Raw genomic sequence first — 18,443 nt, forward strand, 5'->3', positions numbered from 1 at the left:
AAATTATATATTTGGGTTCGTGGGGGAATGGGTAATCGGATTTTGGTTCGAACCTCGGGTTTTGGCCATGTAGGCCCGGGGGCAATTTTTGACTTTTTGGGCAAAACTTTGGAAAGCGCATCTTCATGCATTCAAATTGATTCATTTAGCATTTATTGATGTAATTAAGTAACTTGTGACTAGATACAAGCGAATTGGTGGTGGAATCACGAGGTAAAGCTATAGTTGGGGCTTGAATTGTGTTCGTGGCATCGAGGTAAGTGTTTGGTCTAACATTAGCTTGAGGGATTAGGAGTTGTGTCCTATTTTCTATTTGTTTCTTGTTGAGTACGACGTATAGGTATGGTGACGAGTATCTATACGTTGGTGTCGAGCATGACCGTGAGTCTTATATTGTGATTTTCATGACTTCGTTGTATTATTCTTTCCTTGGTAAAAGTTTCTATTGCTGGGTAAAGTTTGTGGAAAGAATTGTGACCTATGAACATTGAGGAGCGTTGGCTCAAGTTGTATAACGAATTGTGAAAGTATAAGTGATAATTGAACCTCTAGAGCATTGGCTCGAGTTGTGAAGTGAATTGTGAAGTAAAGGTGAGAAAGAGAAGAGATCATTATGTTGCCCCATTGCCGGGCTATTGTTGAGTTGTGGTTCCCTTGCATTGTGTTCTTAGTTGATATTACGGATGCTTAGGTTGATGACTCTTTGCGTTGGGTAAGGATTATGGTTATTCTCGGGGAACAAGTTTGGTTATAGCTGAGGTAGTTAGATGTTGTAACAAGTTTGATTATAGCTGAGATAGTTAGATGTTGTAACAAGTTTGGTTATAGCTGTTTCTCCATCGCCGGGACGTTATTACTTATGCTGTCGTTATAATTGTAAATATTATATGTGGACCGGGTTGCACGCCACAATAATATTATATGTGGATCGGGTTGCACGCCGCAATAATGATATATGTGGATCAGGTTGTACGCCGCAACAATGATAAATGTTATGGATCGGGTTGCACGCTGCAACAATGATAAATGTTTATGGATCGAATTGCACACCGCAACAATGATATATGTGGATCGGGTTGCACGCCGCAACAGTGTTGTTATATATTGTGATCGGGTTGCGCGCAGCAACAATTATTGATACAATTGTGTTTAGCTTGAATATCAGTTTCTTTTGTTTTATTGTGAATTCTAAGCTGCCCTTAGACTGTTACTCTTGATTTACTGTTAATACTGGTATACCCCCGTAGCATGTATCCCCTCCCATCCTTACTTGTTCATTTCTATTTTATTTTTCCGATGTACATTATATACTGCACAGGTTTATTTGGTAGTCTGGTCCTAGCCTCGTCACTACTTCACCGAGGTTAGGCTAGGCACTTACCAGCACATGGAGTCAGTTGTACTAATACTATACTCTGCACTCTTTTGTGCAGACCCTAGTGTTGTAGACTTCGGACCGCGGTGGAATTGCTGATTCTTGTTCATCAGGCGATCCGAGGTAGCCCTACAGGCGTCCGCAAGCCTTGGTGTCTCCTTCCATCTACTATTCCTGTTTCTTTCATGCATTTCCAAAGATAGTGTTGTATTTATTTCTTTCAGACCTTTATTTGTAGTGTTCTTAGACCGTCTGTGAAACTGTGACACCAGTTCTGGGTAGTCGAGATTCAAACAGTTGTATTGGATTCATGTTTTGATAGCTTATTGCTTTTTTTTCTTCCGCTTATGTTAAATTCCGTTGTATAAATGTTAATACTTCGAAATTGTTAATGAATATAAAATGGGTAAAAAGGTAAATTGTGCAAATAATTGACTTGCCTAGCTCGTATTAGTAGGCGCCATCACGACTCCCGAGGGTGAGAAATTCGGGTCGTGACACTCGCGCTATGCACACATTATTCATTTCCTGTCTGACTCCGGCCATTCAGCTCGGAGATGTTGCCGGCAGGGACGACTTCGGCTGCATCAAAGTGATTTTCGTTCTTCAATCTAGATGTCCTTGGTATATTCGTCCACGCGGATCTTATGTGCTTACTTTGACGAAGTGTGGGAGGTGAGGGTGAGATGTTCTTCGCTCTCGTCCGGTGGTCCGGTTGGGAGGGGGGAGTCGGATTGTAGCATCGTTTGTCTTGTTCAGGATATTCGCAGCTGATGGGGCGAGGAATTCCAGGTTTCCTGAATTCATTTGTTTCTCCTTCCCTCAACGCGCTATTCCCATGTCTCGTGTGAGTTAGATTCTCCTTTCGTGCTTCTCTTGGTGAATGATTGTGTTTCTCAGCTTTGATCTGGGAAAAACTAGGAGTTTTCACTAGGAAATCCCCACAGACGGCGCCAAATTATTTGACTCAAAAGATGTTTGACTCTTTTTGGACAAATCAATCAAAATGAAGGGGTAAATCGTAGTCAAACTTAATTGATTCCAGACCAAGAGATTTCATAATAATAAATGTGTAGGGGATGGCGAAAATATCGACAATCTCATTAAGATTCAATATTGCCTTCTTCCTCAGTCCCTGAGGAAAGAATATTATAATTGCTTTTTTTTCTGTACAAAATACAAGAATGGAGCTTTGTTCTTATTTTCTGCCTACTTGCCTAGCTCGTATTAGTAGGCGCCATCACGACTCCCGAGGGTGGGAAATTCGGGTCGTGACACTCGCGCTATGCACGCATTATTCATTTCCTGTCTGACTCCGGCCATTCAGCTCGGAGATGTTGCCGGCAGGGATGGCTTCGGCTGCATCAAAGTGATTTTCGTTCTTCAATCTAGATGTCCTTGCGTATATTCGTCCACGCGGATCTTATGTGCTTACTTTGACGAAGTGTGGGAGGTGAGGGTGAGATGTTCTTCGCTCTCGTCCGGTGGTCCGGTTGGGAGGGGGGAGTCGGATTGTAGCATCGTTTGTCTTGTTCAGGATATTCGCAGCTGATGGGGCGAGGAATTCCAGGTTTCGTGAATTCATTTGTTTCTCCTTCCCTCAACGCGCTATTCCCATGTCTCGTGTGAGTTAGATTCTCCTTTCGTGCTTCTCTTGGTGAATAATTGTGTTTCTCAGCTTTGATCTGGGAAAAACTAGGAGTTTTCACTAGGAAATCCCCACAGACGGTGCCAAATTGTTTGACTCAAAAGATGTTTGACTCTTTTTGGACAAATCAATCAAAATGAAGGGGTAAATCGTAGTCAAACTTAATTGATTCGAGACCAAGAGATTTCATAATAATAAATGTGTAGGGGATGGCGAAAATATCGACAATCTCATTAAGATTCAATATTGCCTTCTTCCTCAGTCCCTGAGGAAAGAATATTATAATTGCTTTTTTTTCTGTACAAGATACAAGAATGGAGCTTTGTTCTTATTTTCTGCCTACTTGCCTAGCTCGTATTAGTAGGCGCCATCACGACTCCCGAATGTGGGAAATTCGGGTCGTGACACTCGCGCTATGCACGCATTATTCATTTCCTGTCTGACTCCGGCCATTCAGCTCGGAGATGTTGCCGGCAGGGACGGCTTCGGCTGCATCAAAGTGATTTTCGTTCTTCAATCTAGATGTCTTTGCGTATATTCGTCCACGCGGATCTTATGTGCTTACTTTGACGAAGTGTGGGAGGTGAGGGTGAGATGTTCTTCGCTCTCGTCCAGTGGTCCGGTTGGGAGGGGGGAGTCGGATTGTAGCATCGTTTGCCTTGTTCAGGATATTCGCAGCTGATGGGGCGAGGAATTCCAGGTTTCGTGAATTCATTTGTTTCTCCTTCCCTCAACGCGCTATTCCCATGTCTCGTGTGAGTTAGATTCTCCTTTCGTGCTTCTCTTGGTGAATAATTGTGTTTCTCAGCTTTGATCTGGGAAAAACTAGGAGTTTTCACTAGGAAATCCCCACAGACGGCGCCAAATTGTTTGACTCAAAAGATGTTTGACTCTTTTTGGACAAATCAATCAAAATGAAGGGGTAAATTGTAGTCAAACTTAATTGATTCCAGACCAAGAGATTTCATAATAATAAATGTGTAGGGGTTGGTGAAAATATCGACAATCTCATTAAGATTCAATATTGCCTTCTTCCTCAGTCCCTGAGGAAAGAATATTACAATTGCTTTTTTTTTGTACAAGATACAAGAATGGAGCTTTGTTCTTATTTTCCTTATGTGGGAAAAAATGGAGACCCCCCCCCCCCCCCCACTTGAAAGCCTTCCTGGGCTATATATATATATCATTGAAATCCCTTTATCCTCAGCGTGATTTAACGCGCTCGGGCCAGCGGTGCGTTCTGGTCGTGATTCCAGGTGTTGCTCTTTTCGATTTGTCGGATATTGTGAAGGAAAAATGAAGTGGACTTTATTGACTTTCATTACCCGATTGCTAAAATGGGGATCGTGGACAGCCTGGTCGGGGTGGTCAGATTTTGACCAATACAGCGAGAACTCAGCTCCATCACTGCCCATGTGAAGACCACGCAAGCTTGACTCCTCTTTGGGGTGACTATAAGCAATAATAGCAGTCTCGGCATAACCTATTTTGACCTATACGTACGTAAATACATAAATATACACATGTACATATATACACGTAATATATATATATACTAAATAAGCTACGTGTGATGAATTATATCAGGTCCATCGTGACGGCTGATTTGCCATTAGCCAGATTGCCCAAAGGAGGATAGAGACCCATCGATTTATTGGCCCACTCACTGACTTATGTGATCATAGAGACCCATCGATTTATTGGCCCACTCACTGACTTATGTGATCGTATTTGATTAACATGGAATTTACAAACGAAAGAATGATTTTTAAAACTTGTACTTTATAAATCATTACATTAAAACAAAATAAGGAGTCTATAATTAAACTATTATTAAATATATTAAGATATAATTTTTTATAGAACTGATTAAAAAGAAAAAACTATCACATAAATTAGGACGATGTGAGGATAATATACAATATTATCTCTTTCAATTTACTTACAATATTTTATAAATTTGCTTGCCTCATAATCAGGGGCGAATGCAACATAGAGTTACCGGGTTCAACTGAACTAAATACTTTTGATGCAGAGCATAAATTTATTAAATTTATATTAAATGGTAAATATAAACTCATAATTTTAAAATATAATATGTTCAAATAAAAACTTTAAATATTAATCCATAAAATTAAAATTTTAGATTCGTGCTTGAGTTCTTGTAACCGTTTGTGACTCATTAAATTGATGATGACCCACACCAAATCAAGAAGCATGGCGTGTGGTAGTGGTGGTTCCTGGAACCCAGCAAGCTGTATTTGTCCAAAAGCATCCTAGTGACGAAGGGAATATATCATATTTTTATTAATGTTTCGACAACATAAAGAAAATGGTGAGCACAAAAATCTAATCATACTTTGATTAATGTTATCATAACTCTCAAAGAAAATGGTAGAGGAAAAATCTGTCACAGTGAGTATTTTAAATCATGGTTTAGTGAAGACGTGAGTAGATTTTACCTGATAGGTCTGATTCAATTCTCACTCTCCTCGTTTCCGCTTTTTTTAATTAATTCAAATAATCGCCCACTTAATATTTTAAATAAAAAATAATTGATGAATGTATTATATATATAACTGTGTATATTCAATATATTATATATATTTTAAGTATACGGACTATAAAATATAAAAATGAAATGGCCGGTTTATTTTTTTTACTCTCCGTGTAATTGGAAAAAAGTTTTTCAAAAAAAGAATGTTTGTGATAAATGTCTGATTCAGTAGGTCCAAATTTTGTGAAAGAAGCCAAACAGTTATCGCCATTTACGGTGAAAATCAATCAAAGAATTCTCATGATTTTTTGCACAAATATTCAAAGATACCTCTGTTTACCAAACGGATATACCTTTATTATACGTTTGGTCTTTTTTATTTACCTTTTTCTTTTCTTTTGTTACACATTTAAAAGTCGCCAAAATCTTCTTCCCGGAATCAAGGGATACTGTATTCTTCGACTATTAATTATTCTTTTTTTAACATCATTCACGTCAAGTAAATTTCCTCTCATATGCTAAACTTTTTTTACTTAGACGGAATACATTTTCCCTAACACTAGTTACTATTAATTAATGCTTAAATATTATTTAAAAATGATATGATCAACTCAAACATGTGAGATGCACGTAAAGGAGATAAACCTAACTTACCAGAAGTGATATCTCCTGAGCCTTGTGAGCACCTAATTTTTTATAATATTTAATTTTTTATCACTTCTTCTATGTAAATATTTTATGGGTTTTAACCTACAATTTTTAGCTTTATTACACTTTTTATTATAGGGTAAAAATATAAAATTTAAAAGGTGAATTATTACTATTAATATTATTTTATTTTTATTTTTATTTTAAAATAATAAAAAAATCGCGAAAAAATATTAATTTTTTTTAATTTTCAGGAGTGATTTAAAAAATAAGAAAAAGGGAAGTATTGAATAAAAAAAATAAAAGTAAAAGTAGGTGGAATTCTCTTTTAAAAAGTAAAAGAAAGTAGAAAATTAAAAAAATAAAAGTAAATTTTGTGGAAATTTTAAAAAAATAAAAAGTAAAAGAAAGTTGGAATTAAAAAACAAATATAAAGGTATCTGAAAATTAAAAAAATTAAAGTAAAAGAAAGTAGCATTTTTAAAAGAAAAGCAAAAGAAAGTGGATTGTTTTTTTTTTAAGAAAAGTTAAATAAAGTGGAATTCTCTTTTAAAAAGTAAAAAATGTGAGATTTTAAATAAGATAAAAGTAATTAAAGTTGAAATTTAAAAAATAAAAGTAAAGAAAGGTGAGATTTCTTTTTATAAAAAAATAAGCAATTTGTAAGTGAGATTTCTTTTAATTAAAAAATAATAAAATAATAAAATATTTTTTTAAAAAAATCTGAAAAATCTCGAAAATTTTGCTATAAATAGAAGAGAAAATTTGAGAAGAGAGAAGGAAAAAAAAAAGAAAGGGTGAGGAGAGAAATTTAGGTCATTAAATTTTTCTTTCAATATTTCGGGCCTTGAATCTTGGGTTTGAAGAAGAGTTGATAGAGATTTTGTTGTTGCTGCTGTATTGACTCTACAACTTTCAGATTTTATTCATTTGAATTCACTCTCTTATAGGTATGTAATTCAAGCTCTTGAGTTAAAAAATATCGGAGCATCTTTATTGAAGTAAAAGCAAATTGATTTGGTTCTTTTGATAAAGTTTCTTTCGTATTTAATCTGTTCGTATGAATGATGTTTCTTTGATTGAGTGAATTGAGATTTGCAAATGTTAACGTTATTTTAGTATGTTCATGACTCTGTCTCGTTTTTTTTCTTTTTTTATTTTTCTTGGCTCATGACTTGTAACCAGCATGTATTGTTTTGTTTACATTTAGATTTCAAGCTCATGTAGCACCATGTTCATATTTTGAAATTTTAAAAAGTATGTGAAGTTGAACAATTTGTCAACATTAAGATGTAAAAAAAAATAGATTGTGTTAGTGGAAGGATCTTATCTTCAGTTTATGTTATTGCCTGCATATTTTCTTAAATTAACCATGTGAAGATTCAACTTCTTCTGCTTCAAAATGGTACTGTAGAAGTTATAGTGGTGATACTACAACTTTCTCTTTAGCATAGTTTTAAATAAATTAATTACTTTAAGTGTTCTTTGTTATAATCAAGTTTAAAAATGCATTTTTGTATGTCCATGTTTGTTTTGTTCCTTCTGGTTCATCCGAATAGTTCTCAGCATGGTTTTTTTTGTGCTCATATGGTCATTTAAGATTCATTATTTTGTTATAAAATTTTGTTAGTTTTTTTCTAGAGTTTGAAAACGAAAGTCGGTCTTTTGAAGATGATATGGAGATGAACCCAAAACTGGCACCTGTCTTTTGTTATTTTCACATAAATGCCAACTCTACCTTTCTGAATTGTAGCATGCTATAACAAAAGGCTCCAGTGATATACATGTAGCTAACCCATTTCTTTAGGCCTTTTGTACTTATCAATTTATATCACTCCATCCACAATGTCACACCTCCTTTTTTCGCCCCCGCGAGGGTACAAAGAGTTTTTTCCAATTAAAGGACAATCGAAACGAGATTTGTTTATTCATTTTAGAGTCGCCACTTGGGAGATTTTAGGGTGTCCCAAGTCACCAATTTTAATCCTGAATCGAGGAAAAGAATGACTCCATATTACAGTCTGCGTACCAGAAATCCGGATAAGGAATTCTGTTAACCCGGGAGAAGGTGTTAGGCATTCCCGAGTTCGGTGGTTCTAGCACGGTCGCTCAACTGTCATATTCGGCTTGATTATCTGATTTAATACATATTGAACTTATGTGCAAATTTTAACTTTTTACCTCTTTCTTAATTATTATTATTTTTTTTACAGGGAATTGCAACGTTGTGAAAATGTATCTCAAACCGCGTCAAAATGAATGTACCCGTGGTCGTCGACACACTTTGACTCCGTTGAGATTTGGATTTGGGTCACATAAATGTGCACCCGAGTTTAAGAAAATTAAATTATTAAAGACGTGCCTAAAGCGACTAGCGTATCATCTACTTTGGGTAGGGCCGTGGGATTTTGCTAAACTGTCCATCCCGAAGTCTAAGCAATTTTAAAGCAAATATTTACTGAGGGCCCCGCAATTTTGTATTTTTATTCGGCGAGGCTCATCTCATTCTTATTTTTTAAAGGAATTTGCAACGTCGTGGACATGCATCTCGGACCACGTCACAATCAATGTACCCGTGATTAGAGCCACATTTCGACTCCGTTGAGATTTGGATTTGGGTCACATAAATGTGCACCCGAGTTTAAGAAGGTAAGATTTATTAAAATGTGCGCCTAAAGCGATTGGCGTATTATTATTTTAGGTAAGGCCGTGGAGTTCGTTAAGCGGCCTATCCCGAGTTCTAAGTAATTAACACATACATTTTGTGAGGGCCCCGCAATCTGTGCGTTTTATTTGGCGAGGCTCGTCTCATTTTTATTTAAAAGGATAAACCTACAGTGACTACATTTTTTCTATTAAGTTCGTCTCTAAAATAAAAGAAAATCTCTTAATTAATTACATGCTGGAAAACGTAACTTATTAGTTATTAGTTTACGGCTAATGCGAATGGAAAATTGCGATCGAGTTTGTACAAAGAAAAACCGCTTTCATTCTATATTCTATTATTCAAATATACTAGAACATGAGATTGACACACCATAATATCAAAACAGATTAACTATTCTTCGATTAATTTAAAGTAACATTATTAGATGAAGAAGTTATACATATGCAACCTCATTACTCATTAATCAATCCACTACATTTTTATACAAAGAAAGGAAAATTAATATTCAAACACAAATCTAAACAGGAGGAATTCAACAGGAACAAAGCCTGATTAATATTTCATTTTCGCTTCAAGCCGAGAGTGTACAAATGTGTACCTGGAAATGGCAGTACAAGAACAAAAGAAGGAGAAGTCAGCAGCAATAATAACACAGCAACAACAGGTTCAGCAACACCGCAAAATCAGTAACAGAGTTTGCAAACCGGTGGAGTAGTAATCCCAAAAAAGAAGCTTCAAGCTTCGATGAAACAACAGCAATTAATGCTGATTTTAAACAATGAAGGAAAGTAGAAGATTTTTTTTTCAGTTTTTGTTCTCTTATTTAGTTTTGAAATTTCTCCAATTTCTATCTCTTAAAATTCTTCCAAAATCTCCTCCCCTTTAGTTTTGAAATTTCTCCAATTCCTATCCCTCAAAATTCTTCCAAAATCTCCTCATCCCCCCTTATATACAAAGCAAGACCCCCTTTTACCTCTTTCCCCTTTAACTTTTATTATTACCCACACTTTTACTTTAGTAAAAGTAGTCAACGTGGGCCCCCCGTGTTCCCTCTTTTTGAAAAGTAGTCAAAGTGGGCCCCATGTTCCCTCTTTTTGAAAAGAAGACATCATTATCCACCTTTTCCTTTTTGCTTTTATCATTATGTCTTGTCCCCCATCATAATTAAATAATCTGTAATTGGTTAATTCCCGTATTACCCCTAAAACTACTGTTACTGCCCTGATTCAAAATCTGTTATAACTTCAAAAATCTGTCCAAATAACAATTATCGCACATTTAAATAGCAATTAACTATAAAAATCACACAATTTAGACGTTAAATGCTAAAAATGCAACATACATTATTTTTATGATTTTGTAAAACAAACTTAAATAAATACTAAATGCAAATGCGACATATTTTTATAATTTTTTATTAATTTAACCAATAAACACGCACAGACAGAAATACAAATAATTATCAAAAATGCCACAAAAATTCTAAAATTGCACACAAAGGAAAATTGTTTTATTTTGGATTTTTTGGGAGTAATTCTCTCATAGGGCAAAAATCACGTGCTTACAGCTGCCCCTCTTTGCCCGAAGACACGAAGAGTTTTCGTGCAAAGATAAAGTGAGCGATTTTTGCCCATCCGAGTACTCCGTGTGAAGCATTTTTTGAAAAAGATTTAACCGAACCTTTGCTTCAAAGGTTTCCTACATATCCCTGGCTAAAGGGGAATCAGGTTAATGTAGTTCGGGAAGTTTTGGTAGCTGGGACTACCATGAGACTGCAATGTTACTGCTGTTGCATGCTATTACCACTGCTTACCGATCTCCTTGTTACACCGTGCTTAAAAGAAAACAAGAAGCTAGGCTAGACTACAGATCATAAGATCTCATCTATCTTCAACTTGTTCTTGTTGCCTTGCTTTCTTGTCGGCTTGTGTTTTCTTTCGGTGCTTTTCTTCCGAGAATTTGGGGATGACACTGGCCTTTTGCTTTTCTGAATACCAGTTTTCATCATTTTGTCTGGTCTATTGGGGATATGGCCTCCTTCATTAAGCTTTTCGGTGGTTCCTCTGGGATACAGCTTTCTTCATCAGATTTGTTATGCTGGGCATAATTTAATGTTCACAGGCCGCTTCTTTCAAGACGCGTCTTTTCTTCCTTTTGACTCATGCGCTTGAATTTGTGCTGGGACCTCTTGTTGCCACCTTCTGCTTTCTGGTGCCGGGGATTTTTATTGTTTCCTGCTGGGGATTCCTGTTGTAACCTTCTGCCTTCCGGTGGGGTTACTGATTTCAAAATCTGAAGTATAAGACTAAAAAGTATTCCTCTCGTTATACAGGTGGGCACCTGAGACATGAAATGTAAAGACTGAAAAGTATTCCTCTCGTTATACAGGTGGGCGCCTGAGAACATGAAATGAAAAGACAGAAATATATTCCCGCATTATACTGGTGGGCGACCTAGAACATGAAATGAAAAGACAGAAATGTATTCCCACATTATACTGGTGGGCGACCTAGAACAGAAATGTATTCCCGCATTATACTGGTGGGCGACCTAGAACATGAAATGAAAAGACAGAAATGTATACCCGCATTATACTGGTGGGCGACCTAGAACATGAAATGTATTCCTGCATTATACTGGTGGGCGACCTAGAACATGAAATGAAAAGACAGAAATGTATACCCGCATTATACTGGTGGGCGACCTAGAACAGAAATGAAAAGACAGAAATGTATTCCGGCATTATACTGGTGGGCGACCTAGAACATGAAATGTATTCCCGCATTATACTGGTGAGCGACCTAGAACATGAAATGAAAAGACAGAAATGTATACCCGCATTATACTGGTGGGCGACCTAGAACAGAAATGAAAAGACAGAAATGTATTCCCGCATTATACAGGTGGGCGACCTAGAACATGAAATGAAAAGACAAAAATGTATACCCTCATTATACTGGTGGGCAACCTAGAACAGAAATGTATTCCAGCATTATACTGGTGGGCGACCATGAACAGAAATGAAAATACAGATATGTATTCCCGCATTATACTGGTGGGCGACCTAGAACAGAAATGTATTCCCGCATTATACTGGTGGGCGACCTAGAACATGAAATGTATTCCCGTATTATACTGGTGGGCGACCTAGAACATGAAATGTATTCCCGCATTATACTCGTGGGCGACATAGAACATGAAATGAAAAGACAGAAATGTATTCCCGCATTATACTGGTGGGCGACCTAGAACATGAAATGTATTCCCGCATTATACTGGTGGGCGACCTAGAACATGAAATGAAAAGACAGAAATGTATACCCGCATTATACTGGTGGGTGCCTGTCTTCAACAACTTTGAAAATAAAATGTCATTCCTTTCTTTAGGCTGGCGAGATTTCAACAACTTTTAAAAATAAAACGCCTTTCCTCTCTTCAGGCGGGCTCCTGACTTCAACAACTTTGAAACTAAAATGCCATTCCATTCTTTAGGCTGGCGAGATTTCAACAACTTTTAAAAATAAAATGCCTTTCCTCTCTTCAGGCGGGCTCCTAACTTCAACAACAACTTTGAAAAATAAAACGCCTTTCCTCTCTTTAGGCTGGCGAGATTTCAACAACTTTTAAAAATAAAACTCCTTTCCTCTCTTCAGGCAGGCTCCTGACTTCAACAACTTTGAAACTAAAATGTCATTCCTTTCTTTAGGCTGGTGAGATTTCAACAACTTTTAAAAATAAAACGCCTTTCCTCTCTTCAGGCGGGCTCCTGACCTCAACAATAACTTTGAAAAATAAAATGCCTTTCCTCTCTTCAGGCGGGCTCCTGACTTCAACAACTTTGAAAATAAAATCCTATTTGAGGGCGGATGAACCCAAAATATCCTATTTGAGGGCGGATGAACCCGACATTCCATATCCTATTCGAGGGCGGATGGACCCGACATATCCTATTCGAGGGCGGATGGACCCGACATATCCTATTCGAGGGCGGATGGACCCGACATATCCTATTCGAGGGCGGATGGACCCGACATATCCTATTCGAGGGCGGATGGACCCGACATATCCTATTCGAGGGCGGATGGACCCGACATATCCTATTCGAGGGCGGATGGACCCGACATATCCTATTCGAGGGCGGATGGACCCGACATATCCTATTCGAGGGCGGATGGACCCGACATATCCTATTCGAGGGCGGATGGACCCGACATATCCTATTCGAGGGCGGATGGACCCGACATATCCTATTCGAGGGCGGATGGACCCGACATATCCTATTCGAGGGCGGATGGACCCGACATATCCTATTCGAGGGCGGATGGACCCGACATATCCTATTCGAGGGCGGATGGACCCGACATATCCTATTCGAGGGCGGATGGACCCGACATATCCTATTCGAGGGCGGATGGACCCGACATATCCTATTCGAGGGCGGATGGACCCGACATATCCTATTCGAGGGCGGATGGACCCGACATATCCTATTCGAGGGCGGATGGACCCGACATATCCTATTCGAGGGCGGATGGACCCGACATATCCTATTCGAGGGCGGATGGACCCGACATATCCTATTCGAGGGCGGATGGACCCGACATATCCTATTCGAGGGCGGATGGACCCGACATATCCTATTCGAGGGCGGATGGACCCGACATATCCTATTCGAGGGCGGATGGACCCGACATATCCTATTCGAGGGCGGATGGACCCGACATATCCTATTCGAGGGCGGATGGACCCGACATATCCTATTCGAGGGCGGATGGACCCGACATATCCTATTCGAGGGCGGATGGACCCGACATATCCTATTCGAGGGCGGATGGACCCGACATATCCTATTCGAGGGCGGATGGACCCGACATATCCTATTCGAGGGCGGATGGACCCGACATATCCTATTCGAGGGCGGATGGACCCGACATATCCTATTCGAGGGCGGATGGACCCGACATATCCTATTCGAGGGCGGATGGACCCGACATATCCTATTCGAGGGCGGATGGACCCGACATATCCTATTCGAGGGCGGATGGACCCGACATATCCTATTCGAGGGCGGATGGACCCGACATATCCTATTCGAGGGCGGATGGACCCGACATATCCTATTCGAGGGCGGATGGACCCGACATATCCTATTCGAGGGCGGATGGACCCGACATATCCTATTCGAGGGCGGATGGACCCGACATATCCTATTCGAGGGCGGATGGACCCGACATATCCTATTCGAGGGCGGATGGACCCGACATATCCTATTCGAGGGCGGATGGACCCGACATATCCTATTCGAGGGCGGATGGACCCGACATATCCTATTCGAGGGCGGATGGACCCGACATATCCTATTCGAGGGCGGATGGACCCGACATATCCTATTCGAGGGCGGATGGACCCGACATATCCTATTCGAGGGCGGATGGACCCCGACATATCCTATTCGAGGGCGGATGGACCCGACATATCCTATTCGAGGGCGGATGGACACGACATATCCTATTCGAGGGCGGATGGACACGACATATCCTATTCGAGGGCGGATGAACCCGACATATCCTATTCGAGGGAGGATGAACCCGACATATCCTATTCGAGGGCGGATGAACCCAAAATATCCTTTGAAAATGTCTTACCTCAAAACTTGCTGGGGATGAATTTTCCTTTTCTTCCTTACCCACTCTGGGTTGTCCGACCCTTTTGAAACTTGGTCGAAACTCTGTCGAGGATGCTTCTACATCTCGATGATCCGCTGGGGATAACACTGCGAACCGCTGAGTTACCCTGCTAGGGATAACACTGCTGGGTAAATATGTTAGCTTACTCCTTCCAAAACTACTTCCTTTTAAGTAGGATGTTTCATTCCTCTGCAAACTACTTCCCCCTTTTTTCTTTTTCTCTCTTTCTTTCTTTTTTTTCTTTTTTTTTAGCTTCTTCCTTCGAAGACTACCTCCCTTAAGACTCTTTTTGCCTTTCCCCGAAAGGAACCGCTGAGGATACCGATTTTCACCAAACTTGTGTCGGACTCCTTGAAGCTGCTGGGGATAACACTGTTGGGGAATTATTTACTTACCTGTTGGGGGATAAAATGTTATCAGCTGGGGATAACGCTGTCGAGGATAACACTGCTGGGGGATTCTGATTCCTTCAGAACTAGTGCTTCACTCTTCGGAAGGCTGTTGGGAATGATGCTGGCCTCTGCTTTTTCTGAGCTTAAGTTTCATCCCTTTGTTCTGTCTGCTGGGGAATAACTTCCTCCATTGAAACTTATTGTGTTGGGGGCAACACTGGTTCAAAGACCACTTCCCTTGAGACTGGTGTTATCTTTATCCTTCCTCGACTGGGTACCTAACTTCCAGAAAATTTTCTAAATGAAAGGAAAATTTTCTGCCCCAGTTTGACAGTCTCCCTTATGGCATGCATTTCTGTCATCAATGCCATTTCCTTTACCTGTTTCAAATCAAACAAAATTTGTTAGTTTAAAACGCGGTGGTTGGTTGTGGTACTCCTACTGGGATGGTTTTCCCTTTCTCCTTCCTTTCTCTGCATTCCACAACTTGTTGGGGATGATATTATTTGCTGGGGATAATCCTTTTCTGCCGGGGATATCCCTCTTCTTTTGTGGCATAGCTCGGAAACTGGCATTTCCCCGACCTTTTAGTCTAGTATGAATTTCCCAAATCATGCTCACTGCTCTCCTTGCTTTGTCCACGGGCCTCGGCCTTGAGGTTTAATAACCTTTGATTTCGGCTGGGATATCCCTCTTGAGACTCGTTAATCCTTTTGTCAATTCCCTTTTGCTAGGGATATCTTTCTTGACACTGGCCTCGCGCTTGCTCCTTGCTGACTATACCACTTGGATGTACTAGCCATATTTCATCTTGCATAATTGTAAAGCTGATGGCATATTTTGAAGTCAATTCTCACTTGTTCTGACCAAACAGACTCTACTGGGGAATTTTTCTATGAAAGGAAGAGATAAAAGGGAACAGAATAAAAAGACAAAGGAAAAAGATGACTCTTTAACAAAAGAAACTATAAATAAAAACTTATCAAACGCAGATACCGACTCTAAGGTCATGACATGCACATGTGGCCTATCCTCCGCCGTCAATCGTCTTTCAAGACCTTCAATTGGTAATTCCCCATCTGATTCTCAATCTTATTCGACTTGTAGTGCCCGAAGGGTTTTCACTATCAAGCCTCTCTCATTTTGGTTTTTCTCTCAGCTTTCATCGCCTTATGGTGTCCGTGAAGATTTTCACCGATAAGAATCTCTCATTTGTATCACTTTCCAGCTGGGGATTTGGAGTGTTGCCGGTATGACTCTCTCTGCTGGAGATTAGAGTCCTTTCTATTGTGGAACAGAGTGTTATGTTCACCGGTAAGACTCTCATTTGTCTGACTTGGCATCCTTTGAGGACTGATCAGAAGGTATTTCTTTGGACCGTAATGTGGGTTTTTGGATAGGCTAGAAAGAAATGGTATTAAAGGCTAAAAAAAAAAACAAATCAATTTGGGGGTTCACGATTACAACCTTCGGAACCATATTTGTTTACAACAAGCGCAACCCTTGCCCCAGTTTCTTTCTTGGGGATTATTTATTTATTTATTTATTAATTTTTATTACACCATGCACACTATGACCATTATGGCCATTATGCACCCTATGACCGAGCCGTGAAGCACCTACGTATCCTCTTTGAGGAATCAGGTCAAACGTAGTTCCCAATTCCTTTTTTTTCATTTGACTTTCCTTTGTTTTTTTTATCATTTTTCTTTTCTTTTTTCTTTTTTTTCTTTTTTCGTTTTGTTGTTTTCTTTTCTTTCTCTTTTTTTTCTTTTTCTTTACCTGCCATGCTTGTGTTTTCTAGTCGTTGCTAATGATTCCGAACGAGGGGTACGAAAGAAAAAAAATAAATAAGGCTCAAAAAAGGGGTAACGAAGGATAAAGTGTTTAGGTAGCAGAACAAAATGCCTTCGTCATTCCAGTCTTCAAAACATGCCCAGTGCAAACAACATAATTTAAACAAAGATTTGTAGCCTCTTCTGATGGTGCTGGACTTGACAATTATATTCAACATTTGTTTTTTCATTTGTCCTTTGTAAAGCACCGTTGGGCGACACTCTCACTCTTGTTATCATGAACGACCCTCATGCCAATTGGGCGAATCTTGCCTTTAACGGTTTTCTTTGTGTTTTACTCGCCCTAGTTCCACATGACTCGGGCTCCAAATAATCTCAAACCGTTCTTATTTCCTTTAAATGCTTTGATCACCTTCCCAGGGTTTTATGATTAAGTTTTAAGATTAGGCCCAAACTGCGTGCGCATGTCATGTCACTAGAATCGGCGTTGAATAAAAACGATAAAAGGACTAAACAAAAGAAAACTGGAAATAATAAAAGACTGGATTTTGCATTAGATTACCGGTGAAATGGTTTGAATAACAAGACAAACAAAACAAACCAGAATAAAATCCTAAAACAAACTGGACAAAACTTAAACAGACCGCTATGATGAAATGGAATGATAAGAAAGTTTGACGCAAGACAATATCCGGATTACAACCCTAAGAATAATCCGGACAACAGAAATGACAACAAATTAAGCCACCAAAAGCTTCTCTCTTGCTAACCAAGGAACGAAGCGTCCTCCCACTTTATCAAAATTGGCATCTTAGCCACTGAGCTTCGCATCAATACTGCCAAGACCATTACCAACTTCAATATCATCAACCTTAGTCAACAAGTTCCCAATAGGACTCGAATGCTTCTGTCATCAGGCCTGATCCCCGCAAAGTGTGCTTTTGGATCTTGTATTTCCGGCTTACCACAAACCAACCACCTTCTTTCTTTGTGATTCACAACAAAACATGTTAGAATGGACTTAGTCGGTCCTCATTATTAACAATATCTTTTCCTTTTTTTTCGATTTTTTTTCATTTTTTTCATTTTTTTTCTCTTTTTTTTTCATTTTTTTTGTGGTCGAATCTTATGGAGATTGCCTACGTATCATGATCCCGCATGAATCAGACCTTGCGTAGTTCGGCCCAATAAAAGATAAACATTTTTTCAATTTTCATATTAAAACAAACTGGGTTTCAAAGGTTTGAAGATGACCTACAAACTCGAAAATCAAACAACCTACATATTCTAATCAAAAGATTTACAAACGGCCAGTTTCTTTTCCCGTTTGACAAAGACAACCAAACGGTTATTTTTGCAAACGTGGCCCCTTCAAAATTCCACATGAATTTTGAGGCCGGGGAGGATTATTTTATGACACTTTACAAACTTGTCCGTTCTTTTACGAAAATAGCCTTTCGACAACTGAGAGATACTCTAAGGTTATTTCGGCAAGAACGGTTTAAGATGCGGCCGAAGCTGGCTTGGCTTATTTTTGACAAAAAATCCAGACGGTGTTCACCTGACCGCTGAATTTTTTTTCAAATTACAATGAAAATGTGGTGTTGCAAACACGGCCCTTCAGCGCCTCGGGGACGAAGGTTTTTAAGGCTGTGTGGGTCAACTGGACCAAAATCCCTAAAAAATGACCAAAGGTGGCTGTTTATACAAAGTCAGCCTTCCGGTGTCCCTT

This window comes from Nicotiana tabacum, chromosome 20 (genome assembly GCF_000715075.1).
Source record: "Nicotiana tabacum cultivar K326 chromosome 20, ASM71507v2, whole genome shotgun sequence".
Taxonomy (NCBI): Eukaryota; Viridiplantae; Streptophyta; class Magnoliopsida; order Solanales; family Solanaceae; genus Nicotiana; species Nicotiana tabacum.